The sequence below is a fragment of the Amblyomma americanum genome, chromosome 4 (assembly GCF_052857255.1).
Source record: "Amblyomma americanum isolate KBUSLIRL-KWMA chromosome 4, ASM5285725v1, whole genome shotgun sequence".
In the NCBI taxonomy this organism is placed as follows: Eukaryota; Metazoa; Arthropoda; class Arachnida; order Ixodida; family Ixodidae; genus Amblyomma; species Amblyomma americanum.
The window spans coordinates 165,033,447-165,051,893 of NC_135500.1; the positions used below are offsets into that span (position 1 = coordinate 165,033,447).

Sequence of the window (18,447 nt, forward strand, 5' to 3'; positions counted from 1 at the left end):
TATGCATTCCTATAGTTTTTTCTTTTGTTTTTCCGAGAAGGTGGCAGGTCTACTTAGGCTTTGCGCACCTTTGCGCACACGCCCGGACAGGTCGAGCTCGGGAGCTATTTTGTTGCTGAGGGCTGGCGCAAAGCGTGCCAGACTTCGTAATTTGGAGGCAGGGTTCCTTGCTTCTACTTTATGTGGCCGGCTAGGCTGACCGCAGACTGTCGCAGCGTTATCGACACCTTTACATACGCCTTGTAAACCGTTTCATAAACTTCTCCAGTTTCAATCGTAAAGAGTCTGTAGCGCCTTCTCTGTCCAAGCCAGCGCATCCAGGTACCGAGCACCACCACTGGACCAACTTTACTCGTGCGGAATCGTTCTCGCGTAATATAGCATACGAAAAATTCTGGGTTCAGAAATATTTCTCGCATTTAGCCGAGGGAAAAAGAGGAAACAGATGCCGTTACGTTCCAGCTATGTGTAAACATAATGGTGCGTTTAACTAAAATAAAATTAACGTTTAAAATAAAATTAAGAGCGTTCTGACGAACTATATAGTATTCAATTCTTTTATTAAGAATTCAGAAAGCACTACTCTTTGCAGAACGCGACGATAATCTCAAATTATTGCACGTAAACTTTTTAACAAACGGCACTTACTTTGTCTTCTTTTACTCCCATCTTCCTCCCTTCCCTTGGGTGCGGTTGAAGTATCCACCGAGAAGCGTGACAGTTACTGCACCTTTTCATTTACTAAAAACCAATTTCATTTTCAACTCGGGATTTCAGGCCCTAGCAGTTGTTTCTGTAAAGTAAGAAATGCGTTGGAAAGGAGCACAGATGAGACACGACAGCTATATGTTCCAGACAGCAGCTGGCACCTAAAGATTTAAAAAATTTAGAACATTATATTAGGCGACGTTCCCAAATTACTATGCGCAACGGCTCTTTGAACAATGTTCATCCAGTACTGCCACTTCAAGCCATGTTAATATGCCAGCCTAGCGCCAGACAGTACGTTTCCGTCTTTCCTTTCTCCCGCACATCCGGCCGTCCGCGCTTATTACATTGGAAAGCATTTCTACGCGAATATCGCTCACGTTGAAATTACAATAACAGCTCTTGCAGTCATGCCGACCTCACATTAGCTTAAATATTCTTCTTTCACTGCTTTCTAATGCATACCCAGGAATTCTGGACAAGTGCATTTTTTAACACAGAATAGCTTAAGAACGCAATTTCTTCATATATCGTAAGATTTCACTACAACAATCAATATATCCGCATGTCTCCCGTCGGCAGACTTGCATTTTTTTTCTATTAACGCTTCTGCAATCATCAAAAACCTTCCTCATTGGTTTTTCATAGCAGTGTTAACTACTCGGTGCGAAAGATAGACAAATGTTAAAAGATGTTGCAACAAATCTCAGGAATGGAATACTGCCTTCAAGATTGCCATAAAAGTACCTTACAATATCCTAATACGCAAAAATGATGTCCAATAATTTTAGGAATTTAGGGAGGCTGTAATGCGGTTCTGCTGCTGTCAGTGCAGTCAGCCTCTTCGCCCGAATGTGGCGCTGCCCGCCGATTTCTTTCGTAGTGGTTAGTTCCGCTACACGAGCCAATCGGTGTGTAGTGAAAGTGCCTGATGCTGATGATTCCAGAACACTTGTTCTATATTTGACAGAAATTGTAATACAACCCTGTGCCTGCATTTTAAGGACAATTCATGCCACGTGTTTCATAGATCTATTTGAGTGCGGTATCATTTCTACTCTAGAAATGCCACAGGACAAATGTTTTCATTGAGTCTTGTTTTCGGGGCAAATCTGACATAAACTCTAACACAGGTAGTGCAAACGGGTAAGGCTTAGTAAAGCACAGGCCTCCTCATCCACACTCGTATACGTAACCAATAACTGAAGCTCGAGTGCGAGAAAAGAATGAGCTGGGAGGGCCCTAGATTCCGTTTAATTCAGACAACGTTACCCCAAGAATTACTGTTTTCTATTTCGTGCTCTTTGCTTTCCGTTGTTTGATGAAAATCTGGCCGTTGTTCTGTTCCGGCTGGTGGCGACGAATGCAGGTTGGAAAGGTGGCTGCTTGATGCGTACAGACACCCTTCACCTCTGGAAAGTTGTATCCGTTAAGTGGCCCCCTGGGCGTCTTCTCTGCGCAGACAACAACAATGCACGGACATCGAAAGATGGGCGGCGAGAGGCAGTGAATGCGAATTCTCGCAGACTGAACACTGCTCACCACCTCACTAAGAAAATACCAAGATCGCACTTTGGTGGGGACCTACCTGTTGAGTGGGCAGAAGACAGTGGCTTTGTATATCAATATTAGTAAAGTTATTTGGCAGAAAGGTTGCAGTCATAAATGCACTTTGTTTTGAACTCGAAAAACATGGTTCCACATATTTCCACACGCATCGTTCCTTCTGTGTGCGAAATGTGATGTCATAGAACATGTGCGACTTTTTTTTAATGTACCTGAGCATTGACATCGTGTCAAAAGACCTTGCTGTGCTGAACCTGATCAGGTGGATGTCGTTAGGCAGATGATGCTTGGGTTGAGTTTTATGAGGGGTAAAAAACCTGGTTTCATGAGTGGTAAAAAAGCGTGGTCTGAATTTTGAGAAGGCGGGGGCCTAGTGGTCTGATGGTGTATAAGATAAGATAGGTTTAGCCAGAAGACTTGGGTTTGAATCTCCCTTATTCTTTGTTCTTTATTCAATATTTACCCCGCATTGCCCGCAGGCGTTACATCAGGGGGGGTTATAAATTTGCAAAAAAGACATCTTCATTAACAGAGCACACTTGCACTTCCAATAACTGATTCTACTGTTGCACAGTCTTGACAAAAAATGAATTGCCAAGCAAGTGTGTCCTGGCACGGTACTCTAGAATTTTGCAAGAATGATCATGTAGTTTTGAAACGTAAAAAGGCCGTTTAAAATAAATTTCCCTATTTATGCCAGTTCTATTGTGAAATATTCAGTAGAATAATTTTAGCCTTAACTTCCTTCTATGAGAAGCAAGGGATTCCTAATAGAAATGCTCGAAGAGCATAAGAAACATTTATAGACAATCAATGAGATTGATGTGAAGGAAATGGAAAAGTATTAGATCTTCCAAAATCCGCTCCTTTGCTGTTGCTATCATTTTATAATCACTTTGGTATGAGTTTCATATAATAACTCGTATGAGTCTCTAGTGTAGCTCCTAGCAGACATGCATTATTTTGCTGAGTCATTCTTGGTCATCTTTATTTGCCGTGTCAATCTTAAATATCTCTAATTTTCCTGTATAATATTTAGTCATCTTTATTTTTTGAGTCATTCTTATTCATATTTAATTTTTTTTAGTCATCTCAGACATCTTCAATTTTGATGAGTCATTTATGTATGAGTCTACCCGTACGAGTCTCCAGCGCAGCGTCTAGCAATCAACTTTAATATTCTTAGTCATCTTTAATTTACTGAGCTTTTAGTCGTATTTATTTTGCCGAGTCATTCGTAGTCATATTTAATTTTGCTGTCATTTTTACTAATCTTTAATTTTGGTGAGTCATTGATAACGATCTTAAATTTTCAGAGTCATTATTGTCATCTTGATTCTTGGGGGTCATTCTTAATCATCATCAGTTTTTCTGAATCATTTTTATTCACCTTTAATTGCCTGAGTTACGGTTAGTAATAATGTCATAACTCATTGTTGGCCTCGTTATCGTTAATATACTTATCTACCACAAGTCATCTATTCTTACAGATATCGCAATTTCTATCTTCTCTGTTCACTTTATACACTTTACTTACAGAGGCATCAGTCGGACAACGGACAATACTCGTCAAAATGGCCCCTTTATGCTTTCATAATAAAAGCCAGAATAAGTGTCAATAAAAATTCGCTGTGATTCAACCCGGCTGAACCTAGTCAGACGAGCGGAAGCTCTGTTAAGCATGGTTAGACATGGTTTAGCTTTGATTAAACTTTATTCCTTATTCCTTATCGGTTTGTGACTTTCTTTATTAAAGTAGAGACTGTCTTGTAATCGGGCCCGTTGTCTGGCTCTCTCTTCTCCCAATCCAATCTGGCGCCTTTTCATATCGTAAAGATAATCAGATTCCGCTTGGACGGCCAAAATACATCGTAGAAGCACTAGTTCCATTACGTTGCTCATACATCCCTTTATGTGAAGGTAAGCACACGCCACACGATTTTATATAGCGGACGGCGCGTCACGCGATTTCCGGCAGTTGCGAGAGTGCCGTCGCCTCAGCATGCGCAGCTGTGGCGAGGCCCAACCAATCACGTGATTCGATAGTTGCGAGGCGGGCGGGCGTCGTCGGTTTAACGCGCACAGCTGCGGCGAGGCGTGCGGACTCACGTGGCGTGACGTCAGAGCCAAGACCCTGCTTCTCCTGGCTTGAAGGTCAAATTTTATAGCCACATGACCTTCAGTTTTGTAAGGCAGGAGTAGAGCTTTAGCTCTAAAAGTAAACATAGGCTCTTTATCGCCGAATTTCATGCCATGTGGTGTTAGATGAGCTTTATAATGAATCGTCCCACCTGCCTTTATGTGGACGTTGTTGCTCCTGAAATTTGTCCGAACAGACAATAAATTTTGCTGTGTGCTTGCCGAACGTCTTCACAACAATCCAGCAAGGAATACGAATATGCGAAGGAGTCTTTTTTCTCAGCAGTCTATACTGGCGTAGATACTGCCGGCAAAAATTCGGAACGGACACTTCAGACTGCTTACGTGTGAAAATGATAATGGATTACAGTGCTGAGCCATGATACATTGCAGAATGGCTATTAGTCATGAATATGACTACGAGTCACAGATTTTATAGGTCATAGTACGTTACGTTTCGTTATTCATGACTGTATATGTTCGCGTACATGCGTTGTTACATCGTATACCGGCGTTCTGACATCATCCAAATTTCTTGCCGTGGATTGCGAGAGACGGCAGACGGCGGCTTTTGTGCTAAGGAAACATACAATGCTTTCGCATTAATAATTCCGCCAGGTTCACGAAGGCTGCTGTTGAACACCTAAATCTTTAGGAAGATCGTTAGCATAAATTATATTTAGCCCTGTCAGCAAGAGCTAAAAGAAGTCGCCTCATGAAAGCATGCTGCCGAAATATGCATTTTGAAGAGACGCTCTTCTTACTCTCGTGGAACTATCCAAAAGTATTCTGGATTCTCGAAACACCAGCGTCCATGTCTACGCTGCATTTCGAATAGCCGAGTTAACGTGTCGAAACGACAGTGGGTGCGGCATGTCTGGCGTATATTTCACCACCAAGCCGTGTGCTAGTGCCAGCCTCAACTAAATTTGACTCACATCGAAGAAGCGAGACACTACGTGGGATTTTCTTGCGCAAGAAGCCGAGGCACAGCGAGGAGAAGCGGCTGCTTACCAAGGTGACAGTTTAGCAAAGCAGCTCGAAGCGCGCACGTTTGTGGCGCTCCTGCAGCCTTCTCCCCGTTTCTTGTTCTACGAGACGACTCCAGCCAGAAAAGCCGCCATCCTGCATCACCCAGCACCGCTACTCTCTTAAATTTAATTCAGTGGTTTTTACAACGCCTAGAAACCGCTCGGAATGCAAGCAGGCTCCAAAAATTTACAGCGTAAGTAAAGATCGTTATGATTTTTGTATTGACGTAGCTAACCAAAAGTTGCTTGGTTATTGAAATGTCAGCGTGTTTCGATACGAGTGTAATTTAGCAAAGTGTTGTTGAAATTGTTCCAGTGTGCATAACCCAAAGGAACAAGGCTCCTTTTCTGTTTTTTTTTTGTGTGAAGATGCATGCCTAAATGAGTTGTTAAAATTTATCCTGAAGACGGCAGCCTTGCAAGAAAGCTTTACATTGGATTTCTTGACTGGCGTGGGCATACGTTGCACTATTTGCGAGGTTAAGGCACACATGAGGGAAAAAGAGGAAGCCATTATGATCAGTCATTCCACTAGTGTGTAGCGGCATCCCGGTTGACGGAGACGACGCCAAGACCGCAGTGAGCTGGGCTGGTGAGTCAACATATCGGCGCCACCATTTCGATTTCGGCAGCGCACCATCTCCGCTGTTGTGACGACGAGATAAAAGCTGGGCCTATAAAGACCGTCGGTCATATGAATACTTTGCCACTAGAGCACGTATGCAAACTGATGTTGAGTGTCAGGGCGTTTCCTGGTGCATTAAAAACAGCAGAGGTATCCGTCGTACACAAGGTAGGCGATAGCAATGATCTAAACAACTATAAACCAATTTCGTTGAAACAGATATCCTTAAAAGTCTTTGAGCAGGTTATAAACATAAGGCTACTCAATTTCTGTGAGCCAGAAGACATCATAGCAGAGCAGTATACCGATTTCAGAAGGATAAATGCACAGAAATTCCACTATTAAACTTCAGGATAACATAATATAAAACTTTGAAAAGAAGTTGTGCACAACAAGAGTATTTCTACACTTAAAAAGGTAGGCAGGGTTAGGCTGCTCTAGCATGGCTAGAAAGACTGCCCAATTCTTTTCTTCCACGTCTAATGAGGCAAGCGCGGCTACGAGCGTTTATATACGCGCTTAAGTTGAAGTCACGTCACCGAACCTGACATTAGCGCCACCTCGACTAACCTCATTTAAGTTGAAATGTCAAAGATCAAAAGTCAAGGTCGAAGTTCAAGGGTTAAAGGGCAAGCCACCATGGTGGGTATGAGGAGCTTAGTGTACTTTTGGTAGACAGGCTGCACCATAGCTACGTTTTAACTAGGTTAAACTTATTTAGTGTGAAAGCATTCCCAAATCACCAAGGTAAAATTTTGGCAGTGGCCCGGGCGAAATTTGGAGGTCGCCATCGTGTCAGGCTCACTCGATTATGGTTGGATACTGGTTTTGGTAAAAATCGGCCTAGGTCCAATATCAGGGGTGGCCCGGGCTAGATTTTAGGGAATTACGTTGCCCAAATGTGGAGGTCGCCATCGTGTTGAGCATGACTAATTATGGATGGACATAGATTTTAGTACAAATCATCATCACCATCATCCTCAGCCTGACTACGTCCTCTGCAGGGCAGAGGCCTCTCCCATGTCTCTTCAATTAAACCTGTCCTTTGCCAGCTACAGCCATTCTATCCCCGTAGACTTCATAATGTGATCTGCCCAACTAACTTCTGCCGCCCCTTGCTACGCTTGCCTTCCCATAGAATTCGCTCTGTTACCCTTAAGTACCAGCGATTATATTACCTTCGCATTACATGCCCTGCCCAAGCCCATTTCTTCCTGCTGATTTCAACTAGGACGTCATTAACACGCATTTGTTCCCTCACCCACTCTGCCCGCTTCAGGTGTCTCAACGTTACACCTCTCATTTTTCTTTCCATGGCTCGCTGCGTTGTCCTTAACCTAAGCTGAGCCCTTTTCATTAGCGTCCACGTTTCTTCCCCATAGGTGAGTACTGGTAAGATGCATCTGTTGTATACTTTTCTCTTGAGAGATATCGGTAAACTGTAATTCATGATCAGAGAGAACCTGCTATACGCGCTCGAAACCATTCTTATTCTTATAGTTATTTTCATTTCATGACTCAGATCAGCGGTAAATACCTGTTCTAAGTACAAGTACTCTCTTACCACTTCCAGCATCTCGATACCAATTGTGGGTTGTTGTTTCCTTGCGAGACTGTTGAACATTACTTTGGTTTTCTGCATGTATTTTTAGACCCACCATTCTGCACTGCCTAACTCTTTGATCACGCTTCGCAGTTTATCTGCTGGGTGATTTATCAAAGCAATCTCATCAGCGAATCGCATATTACTATTCGCCATTAACTATTATTTTCAACTGATCCCAACCCAGGCCTCGGAATACCTCCTGCTGCAATTTTCTTTCTCATTTGTCAGCACGTTATCTTTTAATGTTTCAGCATGCGCCACCTGGTCGCGACCAAGAGAACTAGAACTGCTTGCACTGAGCTCTTGGTAATGATTTGTCGAAAGCGTAGCTACGGCGGAGGGATTTCCATCTGCACGGCGCAAGCCTAATTCCCCGAGTAGGTAGCGACATCCTCAACATCTCAAGAACTTGAAGCTCGAGTTGGCTTCACAAACTTACAAGCCGGACAGTCAAATTGTTTCACGCATCAGAAGATCTCGCGATTACAAAGCGTTTTGGCTGCCCTATGCCGGACTTCAAGGTTGGCTAAAGAGACGAGTGCCAGCCCTTAAGTTTTTTACTCCGGCTGTAGCTTCAATTGAGGGGTGAGCACGTCATTAGGGTGAATAAAAAGTGACTAACGCCGGAATGTGAACGCACAGGCATTTTTGCATGGTTCTTATCAAAACGCGGCATTAGCAGCCGCAAATTGAATCCGCAAGCCGCTTCTCTGCAGGCCGTATCACTTCGCATAGTGTTAATAATGATCCTTGTCTTGGAGACTGTTCGCATATGTGTTCTTGCTGTTAAGCGGCCTGTTTCAACTACTCATCTATATACGGCACTTGCTGCTTGTTATGTGCAGTTCTTGCCCTCATCGGGTTTACTTACTTGCCTTGTTAGCACCTTGTAATTGTACAAAAAACGTTCTCAAACCGTGTTGATGAATATACGCCGAGGCTGAACATATATTATTTCTTTGAGAAATGGCCGCTGCGAACAGTCGCTACCAATAAAAATGACGCTTAGGACAGCGTGACGAGATGAAATCAAACTATTGTGTTCAACGTTCTTGGTCAAAAATTTGCAATATTAGAAAATTGTAAGGTACTGTTATAAAATATTGAAGGTAACGGTCCGTTCCTCCGATGTGTACCACGATCTTTAAAGTTTTCCGTCGCTGGCATAGAGCAGTTCAGACTGCCATAGAAAACCAAAGGGGAACGCTCTTCACGATAGCAAAAACGTTGATAGAAAAAAAAAATGCAAGCCTGCCGACGAGAGATCTGCAGATATATTGATTTTTATTGTGAAATCTTACAATGTACGAAAACATTGCGTTCATAAACGCTACCCGTTGGAAAAGGCTTTTGTCCAGAGTTGGGTCGACTTTAGGTAAGGTCGGGCGACGGAAAGGAATATTTATTCAGAAATAATGAGTACAATTCCAACGAACGTGACCGTATACTTAATATCAAGATGCGGATATTACGTATAAGGGAAAATTAAACATTGATGATAACTAAGACTTCAATAGCACCAAAAAACAAAGCGAGGCTAGGGCGCGAAGCGAAAAAAAAGTCTCACACGTTTCGTGGCTAGAACCGAACTGCGGTGCCGAGGCTTCACGTGCACACGGCACGATGCGTTCTTTCTTGTCTTTGTTCGATTGCGCTTTTAGGTGCAGCCTAAGGAAGGAGTTACTTCGTAATGCATTAATTGTACACCCCTTTCCCTATGCACATCTCTACTTGGGAGCCTGCTATTCATTCTCTTGCTATGTTATCAAGCTACAAAGCAAAAAAAAACAATTTCACTCGTCAGATTTTGATACATCGTGCTTTTTTTCTCTTGACAACTCGGAAGGAGACAGGAAGGCGGTCGACCGGGGGCAGTAAGGGCAACTTTAGCGAGCACTGGCCCTGTGTAAAACCGCTTTGACAGCTGTGTCCGGCGACTTGCAGCACACGCCGGTTGAGGGAACGAGGTTTACGGCAGAAGAGACGACACGCAGCGCACAGCTCTAGGACGACAGCGGCGAGGCAGGTGGGTGTATTCGAAAGGCTTCGTGCCGTTTCTGTTTCTGTCGTATTACATGACTACAAATGCATCGTTATTTGGTCAGAATTCAACGAGGTAGTTGAATTTTTGAGTGATTATGTGAAACTAATGGAGATATACATAAAGGAAACCATTAAAAACCTTGATAACCTAGGTAAGCTTGCCAACTCACTTGCAATATATCAACCTACCCAAGTCGAAAACGTGACCGCTGGAATGTCTTAACTTGCAGAAAAAACTACAGCTTTAAAAGAGTATGAAATACATTTGTGGGCCTTGTGGACAAATTTGACGTACAAAATGTTGATATGTAACGATCATTATCAAAACACGTGAAAAAAATAATTTCCTGTAAATAATCTTCTTTGCTAGCTTACTGTATATACTTTTGTTCGAAGAAACTCGTTCATTTTTCTACAGGTGGCTGTTTTGATTACTCTCTGTAACTGCTTCGTTATTTGCATTGTATATTCTATTATACATATTTCAGCGTACTTCTTTGCTTCTGCATACAGTGGAAATAGTTTAGTTGCCTCAGGGCATAAAGGTAGCTTGGAAGGCAGAAAGAAAAAAAAAGAAGCTTTGTTAAATTAAAGAGTAATGGTGTGCCGATCTAATGAAGGCGAGGAGGTAGCGGTGATGCAGCCCCTGCGTCCAAGCAATATATCAGGAAGGGTTGTTTGGCGGGAGACCCGCTGCTGCCAGGGGCCGAATTTTCCTCGGTTTCAGTGCCGGGGAAACCCGCAACAAGGGGTGAATATCGGCCTCAGTATCTTGCGAGTTGTAGACAGGATACCCTGGGCGGGGATATAAGTGGCGAAATTGAGGCCACGTCCGAGTTACGGCACGAGTGAGGGCATCCCCGATCCGGATCCTCTGGAGCACAACCTCATCTGCACGGGTAAGACCACAGGGGAGGACTACCGCACATGGAGGAACGATATCACGTGTGCGGCGCCGGAGGTGTTCCTTTCTTGTGAGAAGGAGGATAGCATCATCCATGCTGAGGAACCGAGGCATCGATGAAGATAGTGCCGCCAGGCGGCCAGGTCGCATGCAAAACTGTGTGAGCTCAGCAGGTAACGTGGGACCCAGTCAATTCGAATGGCTTGCGGGATGCGAGCCGCCAGACAATGTATATTCTGGCAGATTTCTGGGCTGCGACTGATGTGTGAGAGTAGACGTGTTGCTTTAAGGCCGTCAGTGTGGCTGACAGGAGTGCAAGGCGAGTAAACTGCAGTTGTTTCACAGTCTTGGAAGCTGGCATCTATATATCTAAGGATTAAGCCGCGGGGTAGGAGGATATCTTGTTCCGCGATTCACTCGCGAAGGGAAGATGTCGTATAAGATGAGGTTGGTGAAAGAGTATGCGTAGGTTTGTTGTCGCTTATCTGGACGAAGTTCGATGGAGGAAGAAATGGAGGTGGCGGAGACAGCATGGTGTGTGATGTACGGTGTGTAATGAAACTGAAGTCTGCAGTGCTCACGGTGAGTGCAAAAGGGTGGCCTTAAGGCTACGATCATCACGACGCTACTGCATCAGCTAATCTAGTGTGTTAAGCTGAGCATTATCTTGAAGTGCCACGATCGGTGTGATGCAGCAAAGGCAAGATATGGTTTTCATATCCTCTCGACAGTTAAGATATGCATAAGAAGAGGGCAAATACAGGCTGGTTGGTACATTTTTGAAAAACTTGATAAAACAACTTTACGAAACACGAGACAAGAGAAGGACAAACACGAGCGCTGAATAACAACCAAATTGTTTATTGCTACAGTTGAGGCAGCATATAAATGAAATGGCATGAGTAAAAACACAAGAAAAAACACGGAGAAAAGATACCGCACAACAACACAACCCGATTGAAAACAAGCCGCGTCACTGATTAAGATACGCATGCTCCTTAAGAAATAGATTTATCGACGGGCTGCTCATACAGGTGTTACCTCGATTTTGCATATGGCAGGCCTCGGAAATGAGCCTCGAGGTCTCATCTTTATATCGGGCGACGGTAGTGGTCTGATTGAGATGCGCTTCGCAATCTTGGCACTCTTCGCAATGCAATGAAAGATGGTTTGTGCATGAAGATGGTTTGTGAATGACCGGTTCTCTATATCCTTTGCGTGTTAACGTACTCTGTCGTTTATGCAGCGTCCCGTCTCACCGATGTAGAAATTGCCACATGAGGTCGGGGTTTTGTAAACAACACCAACACGACAGTTGACAAACTTCCGCTTATGCTTCTTCTGGCCGCCTTTTTTTCTGCTTCCATCCTCGTTTACACGTTTGCACAATCCGCTAAGTTTATTCCTCGCAGAAGAAACCAGCCTAATTCCTCCTTTGCTCGCCATTTTCTTCAGATTGTGCGAAACTTTGTGCACATACAGGATGCATGCTGTTTTCTTTTTCTCTGCCTGACCCGCATCGTTGCGCTAGTTCTTTCGCAGACTACATTCAGCAAGCAAGGACTCAGCAACACTTGACACAATCTTCTTGGGGTATTCCTCTGCAGATAGCCTATTCACCTGTGCGTAGGAACTGCCTTTTGTTTGATGCACACATGACCTTTGCAGTGCGGCTCTTAGGCATGCCTTGGCGATACTAGGCTTAACAATATTGTAGTGAGCCGACCAGAAAGGGAGAAGGCTCTTCCTGGGCAGCGAGGTGTATGCCCAGCAAACATGGTTGTTAGAAATTGTCAGCTCCGTGTCTAAAAACCTGTGCCTATTATTAGTGAAAAGTTCTGATGTCAATTGGAGATCATTAAGTTCATAACAGAACACGCCAAAAATCTCTGCAGCTCTTTGCTGCGCGTCATCAGTGCGATGTAAAATTAAAAAGCAATCAAAATATGACATGACAGTTAAAGACAGTCACTTCATGGGGCTTGGTTCGAAGACGCCTGCCATAACTTGCTAGTAGTGGATCACTTAATACAGGAGCGATGCTCGAGTCTATGCAGACTCCTTGTTTTTGCATAAAATATCTGTTGTCTAGAGTGACAAAGGTTGACTGCAAGTAAAAACTTAGCAATTCTAAAAACCTACAAACCTACAGTAAAGTGTAGCGTCCTGCTGGACGCTGCACTTTACTGGCAGGATGCAGCGATGAGGCGCCGAGACTGGGCGACCGGTCCTAATATCCTCGCGCATCGCCGATCCCGTACACGTCCCTTCCACATGCGTTTTGGAACTTGGTTCCGCCAAAGGGGTCGATGCAAAGGATGTCTTCCGCGATCACAGATCTCTGAGGGAAAGAATAATAGAGGTCCTTGACATCAACTCAAAAAGCGCTTACATAAGGTGGACACTCATTCTGAAGGAATTCTGAAACAGCCTCGGGCCTCCTGATAGGAAAGGGTCGTCCACCTCCCAATGAGAATAGAACTTCTGCAAGAATACAGCGACTTCACGTTGCCATGTGCCTCTTTCAGACACGATTGCGCGGAACGGGCACTGGTCTTTTTGTGTCTTGGCACTGAAGAACACTGAAAGGCTGGTTCCTTTCGATGCCTTTAAAGAAGAGGCCGGCCTCGAGAGGCCAGCTTGTCCACAAAGCTGGACCGCTTTTTCTTTCAGTTTGCCAGGTTTGACCGGTTTTAATTCCCTGAAGTTGGCATGGACTGCTTCTTGACCCTTTTCTTTGTACAGGTCGTTAGGCGCAATGTCAAAGCCACCCTCCTTGTCGGACTGAGGCAGCTTCACCTTTGCGTCCCTGAGGGCTGCCACAGCGGTGGGGACAAAACGCGTGCTTCCTTTCTTGACGCCTTTTGGAAGGGACCCAACTCCTTTCAAGATGCACCTGTTGGCGTTATCCGTGGTTGCCCTTTTTGCAGCTGTTCGCACAAGAGAAAGTAGCTCCGTTTTATCAAGTCGCGGATAATCCCAGAACTTCGGCCCCAGGTTGAGAAGGCTGTTTAATTTCGCAGGAATGTTGACGTTGCCAAGCACAACTTCCTGTTGGACTGTGGCTGGAGGTACTCTTTTCCGTGGAAGCCAAGGAACTCTCTGACGCCACAGGAGTTCTACTGTATTGACATGAGAGCTTTCCACTAATAATAGGAACAGGTTTTTAGAGACGGAACTGACAATTTCTAACAACCATGTTTGCTGGACATACATTCCGCTGTCCAGGAAGAGCCTTCTCCCTTACCGGTCGGCTCAATCCAAGATTGTTAAGCGTGGCATCGCCCAAGGCATGCCTAAGAGCCGCACTGCAAAGATCATATGTGTGCGTCAAACAAAAGGCAGTTCCTACGCACAGGTGAATAGGCTATCTGCAGAGGAATACCCCAAGAAGATTGTGTCAAGTGTTGCTGAGTCCTTGCTTGCTGAATGTAGTCTGCGAAAGAACTAGCGCAACGATGCGGGCCAGGCAGAGAAAAAGAAAACAGCGTGCATCCCGTATGTGCACAACGTTTTGCACAATCTGAAGAAAATGGCGAGCAAAGGAGGCATTAGGCTGGTTTTTTCAGCCAGGAATAAACTTAGCGGATTGTGCAAACGTGTAAACGAGGATGCCAGCAGAAAAAAAGGCGGCCAGAAGAAGCATAAGCGGAAGTTTGTCAACTGTCGTGTTGGTGTTGTTTACAAGATCCCGACCTCAGGTGGCAATTTCTACATCGGTGAGACGGGACGCTGCATAAACGATCGACTACGTGAACACGCAAAAGATATAGAGAACCGGTCACGCAGAAACTCTCTTTCATAGCATTGCGAAGAGCACCACGATTGCGAAGCGCATCTCAATCGGACCACTACCGTCGCCCGATATAAAGATGAGACCTCGAGGCTCATTTCCGAGGCCTGCCTATACAAAAGCTATAGATAACACCTGAATGAACAGCCCGTCGATAAATCTATTACCTAAGGAACATGCGTATCTTAATCAGTGACGCGGCTTGTTTTTCATGGGGTTTGTGGTTGTACAGTATTTTTTCTTATGTTTTTTCTTGTTTTTACTCATGCCATTTTATTTATATGCTGCCTCACCTGTAGCAATAAACCATTCGGCTGTTAGCCAGCGCTGTTGTTTGTCCATATCTTGTCTCATCTTCCGCAGCGCTGTTTTATCCATTTCTTCAAAATATCTGCAAATCATTGATATTCCTGATTAGTTAGTGCCCACAAGCAACCCGGGAATAATTTCCAGTGCTCTCATGTGTAATCCGGGGTGGCGAGTATTGCAAGCTGCTCCGTGCAGCTTGGTCGCACCCCGTCCCGTGTAAAGTGTGTGGAAATAACTGAAATTTAATATTCATGGACATAACCAGGCGTCGAGGAGCGGACCTTTCTTTCTAACTGAGCGAGAAATATTTAACAAATATATCAGTGCGGCCTTCACATCCCTTCATTATTTCTTTTTTAAGTGTACGGGTGGGTCGCGAAGTACAAAAGTTACCGATTAATACGGTGTTGGTTATATCATGCCAGTATTTCTCAGCTTCTTTTCTTTTCGGCATGAGCAAGTGCAGCTGTCTCGGGAAATAATTTTGAAAATTGGAAAATTGTAAGACATTCTTATGAAAACATTGAAGGTAACGGTCGATTATTGTGATATGTAGCAAAAACTTTCTTTTAAAGTGTTTCCAGCGATCGCACCGAACTGTTAAGACTTCCGTAGAAAACGAATGGGGAAGGCTTTTGACGGTAGCAAAAACGTGAATAGAACAAAATCACGAGACTGCCGTCGGGTGATCTGCGGATATATTGATTGCTATAGTACAATGCTACATTAAAAGAATAAATTGATTTCATAAACGGTCTGCAGCTCAACAATGCTTTTGTCCAGAAATGTTGGGTATGTGGGAGACAATTAGCTCAATCATGTTCGGCTTGGATTTCACATATTGTGTGCAAAAAGAAGAAAATGAATGTATAATATCGACCGCTAATTAACCTATAAGAACCTCTCCAAGCATTGATGTAACGTTGCATGAATGCAGGAAACCAAGGCAGTTTTGCTTTACAACGGCATCAATCTGCAGGCGTAATTAAATCAAGACGATCACGAAAAGGGAAGATTATATCATTGCGTTAAGTATTGTTTGGCTGATGAAGTGCAGTAGTTACAGCACACAAAGTAATGCGAGACCTGTAGCCCATTTTATCTTTCTTTGCTTTCCCAACCCCTTTTTATCTTCATATGTCAAAGCGTACGAGCTTTCTGCGTTTGAGGCTGTTTTATCTAAGCAGTTATCTTCCCTTTTATATGCGTGTTTCTACAGGATACTTCTACAGGGTATTTCTAAAAATACCCTGTAGAGGGTATTCTATACCTCCCCTGTAGAGGGGAGTTTTAGAGGAGGGGGCCTTCTGGTCTAAGGGGATAGGGGAATAGCGAGACACTGGTGCACATGCACAAGACAATAACCCGAGGTGTGGTATTGTTCTGCGCATGCGCACTGGTGCCCCGCTATTATCCTACCCCTCTAACCGGTAGGGTCTTCATATTCAAAAAGTATCTATTGGCGAACACGAAAGCCAAAGGAGATGCGAAAGGTAGAGGGACCCTCTGCGCGCAAAAATCGCGGGTAACTGTATCTACGCTCGCGCATCTGCACGCATAGAGCGCGACTCTGTGGCACGGCGAACGCCGAATGGACCACCGCAATCAGGCCGCAATCGCCGACCAGTTTTTTCTTTCCCCAGTACAGCATTTCCCCTTGGCGGACGACATTTTCCTTCATTTATGCGGTCAGTGTTTACGTCTTATCTTTAAACAAGATGACACGGGGGAGGCACACTACACAATTTATATCACGAATAAGTGAATAGGTAAGACCAATCAGGTGGTGTTAGTAATCGTGGTTTGAAGGAATTCGCGGATTTGCGTTGAAGCTGCACGGACCTTGAAGAGCGATAGCAGTGTTTGGTGTTTCAACTTGCAGCTTCTTTGAAATCATGCCTCTTATTTTGTTTCCCCTAGTACTCGATGTGGCATAAATACTGAATGGGTAGTACCGTGAAGTTTAAATCTCCGGCCATGTTTGTACCGGAACGGATATGTTGACTGCGTTGAAAAAAAAACGGGATTTCTTTCAGGTCTTGTAGTGCTAAACGTTACTTTTATGGTCTACCAACCAAACAACGTGTCAGAGATCATATTGGTACCATTTAGTACGTTGGTGGTGTTTGGTGTCGATAGTGCTATTAGTAGAGCTTTGCAAGGTAGAGAGGTGGAACATAATAAGCGTAGCGAACTTGCTTAATATTATTGAACAAAAGAGGCGAGCTACATTGTATCTCAGTGTAACTGCGCCATTCTGAAAGCTATATTCCGCCTTACTGCAACTTCACAAAGAGAAAAGCATGCACGGACTTTTTGCATTGTCCTAATGAAAGCGAGTCGCATTCGAAGCATATGCCTATTTTGCTAGAAATGGAAATGTAGAATAGTTGCGAAGCTTAATTCTTTCGAAAACCGACAGTGCACTGGAAGTGTCTCCGTCAATGACGAATAGTGATACGTTTGTAGTGTGTGTCTACTGGTGGTTACAAAGAAAGGAAAGGCGCAGTATCTGCTCCAAGCACTATGCAAACCGGAGCCATGTCGTGAGTAAAAGGATGAATGAGGAAGGAGAGGAGGAAGAGAGAAGGAGTCGCCATAGTAGGGGGCTACGGATTAGTTTAGAACTGACGGGTTCGTTAACATGCGCTGACATCGCACTGTCTTTGATTGTTGCTTCTTGTCGCCTACATTGAAATTTCAACCCTGTGGATCGCATTCCGTCCCACAACTTCGTGTTACAGAGCCAAACGCTATAGTAGAGTTCTTCTGGCTATCGCATTTGAGCTTTTGCGGCTGGCTGCGGAAACGAATAAAAATTGTAACCTAATTGCTTGATCATTCCTACCTTACACACTTTTTGTTGCACTGATAGCTTTACCAAGAAAATTCTCTAGGGCACATGGCGTAATATCCGATACTATAAACTCCTGCGTTCACGAAGTGGTCAATGAAAATTGTCCAGGTTGGCCAGGAAGTGGACAACAGGTGGTCAACATGTGTGGGCCGCGTGACCCGCGCGCGACAACACGTGAGCGAGCTGCCTCTTCTCTTCCCGAAAGCAGAGCGAAAAGGCTGGGAGCATTTGCTTTTCTAGTTCCAAGCATTTTGCGGACACTCGATTTTACGGGTATTTAAAGCGCCATCTTTATACTCCTCGCGCTAGATGTGCAGGCGCGAAAAACCCAAACTAAACGCAAGGGCGCCCTGTGCAGCGTGATAACGAGCATTTGGGCACAATAGAAATTAAAGAGCAGAGCACAAAGGTGTCCCTCCTGTTCAATTTTATTTTTCTTTCTCCTGTTTTCTGTCATTTGCTCAAACTACAATGCAGCTCTTCGTTCTTACCACTTCAGGATTCAATCCGAGCGTTCGCGGCCAAAAGAAAAATGTAATATAATGAAAAACCAACTGTATTGCTATAGCGCACTGCCGAGCACTTTCTATCTTGCTTCTACAACTGCTTCCTATTTCCTGCGCACTGTTTCAATTCTCGCGCTGACCGCTCACGGGCGTTTTTCATCGCCGATAACTCGGCCACTGTGGTTTTGAATTATTTTAGCGCGATAGCGTTTAGGAGCTCGTGCCGCAGAAAATCCGGCATCGCTGTCGGCGTCGTGGAGAGTAAGCGAAAAATATACGAAATATCCCCAGAGAAGCAACCTAGTAGGCAGGTGGGCCACATAGGTCACGTGACCTTGCGGCGTCTTCCCAACCTGCCCA

At 44.4% G+C, this 18,447-nt stretch overlaps 2 protein-coding genes across 5 annotated transcripts in view; both read left to right on the top strand.

Moving 5' to 3' along the window:
• LOC144128617 (putative fatty acyl-CoA reductase CG5065) overlaps nt 1–2,350 on the top strand; it is a 29,037-nt gene extending 26,687 nt beyond the window's left edge. Inside the window, exon 13 of one of the 2 annotated variants that reach the window (XM_077662153.1) lies at nt 2,078–2,350. The gene's annotated coding sequence lies outside the window, so the exon portion shown is untranslated. The remainder of the gene's footprint in view (nt 1–2,077) is intronic. The other variant, XM_077662154.1, reaches the window with a different exon arrangement.
• A 3,084-nt stretch (nt 2,351–5,434) lies between these two features.
• LOC144128616 (fatty acyl-CoA reductase 1-like) overlaps nt 5,435–18,447 on the top strand; it is a 37,508-nt gene continuing 24,495 nt past the window's right edge. For 2 of the 3 annotated variants that reach the window (XM_077662150.1, XM_077662152.1), the window contains exons 1-2: nt 5,435–5,638; nt 9,620–9,701. The gene's annotated coding sequence lies outside the window, so the exon portion shown is untranslated. Of the gene's footprint in view, nt 5,639–9,521; nt 9,702–18,447 lie in introns of all 3 variants that reach the window. The other variant, XM_077662151.1, reaches the window with a different exon arrangement.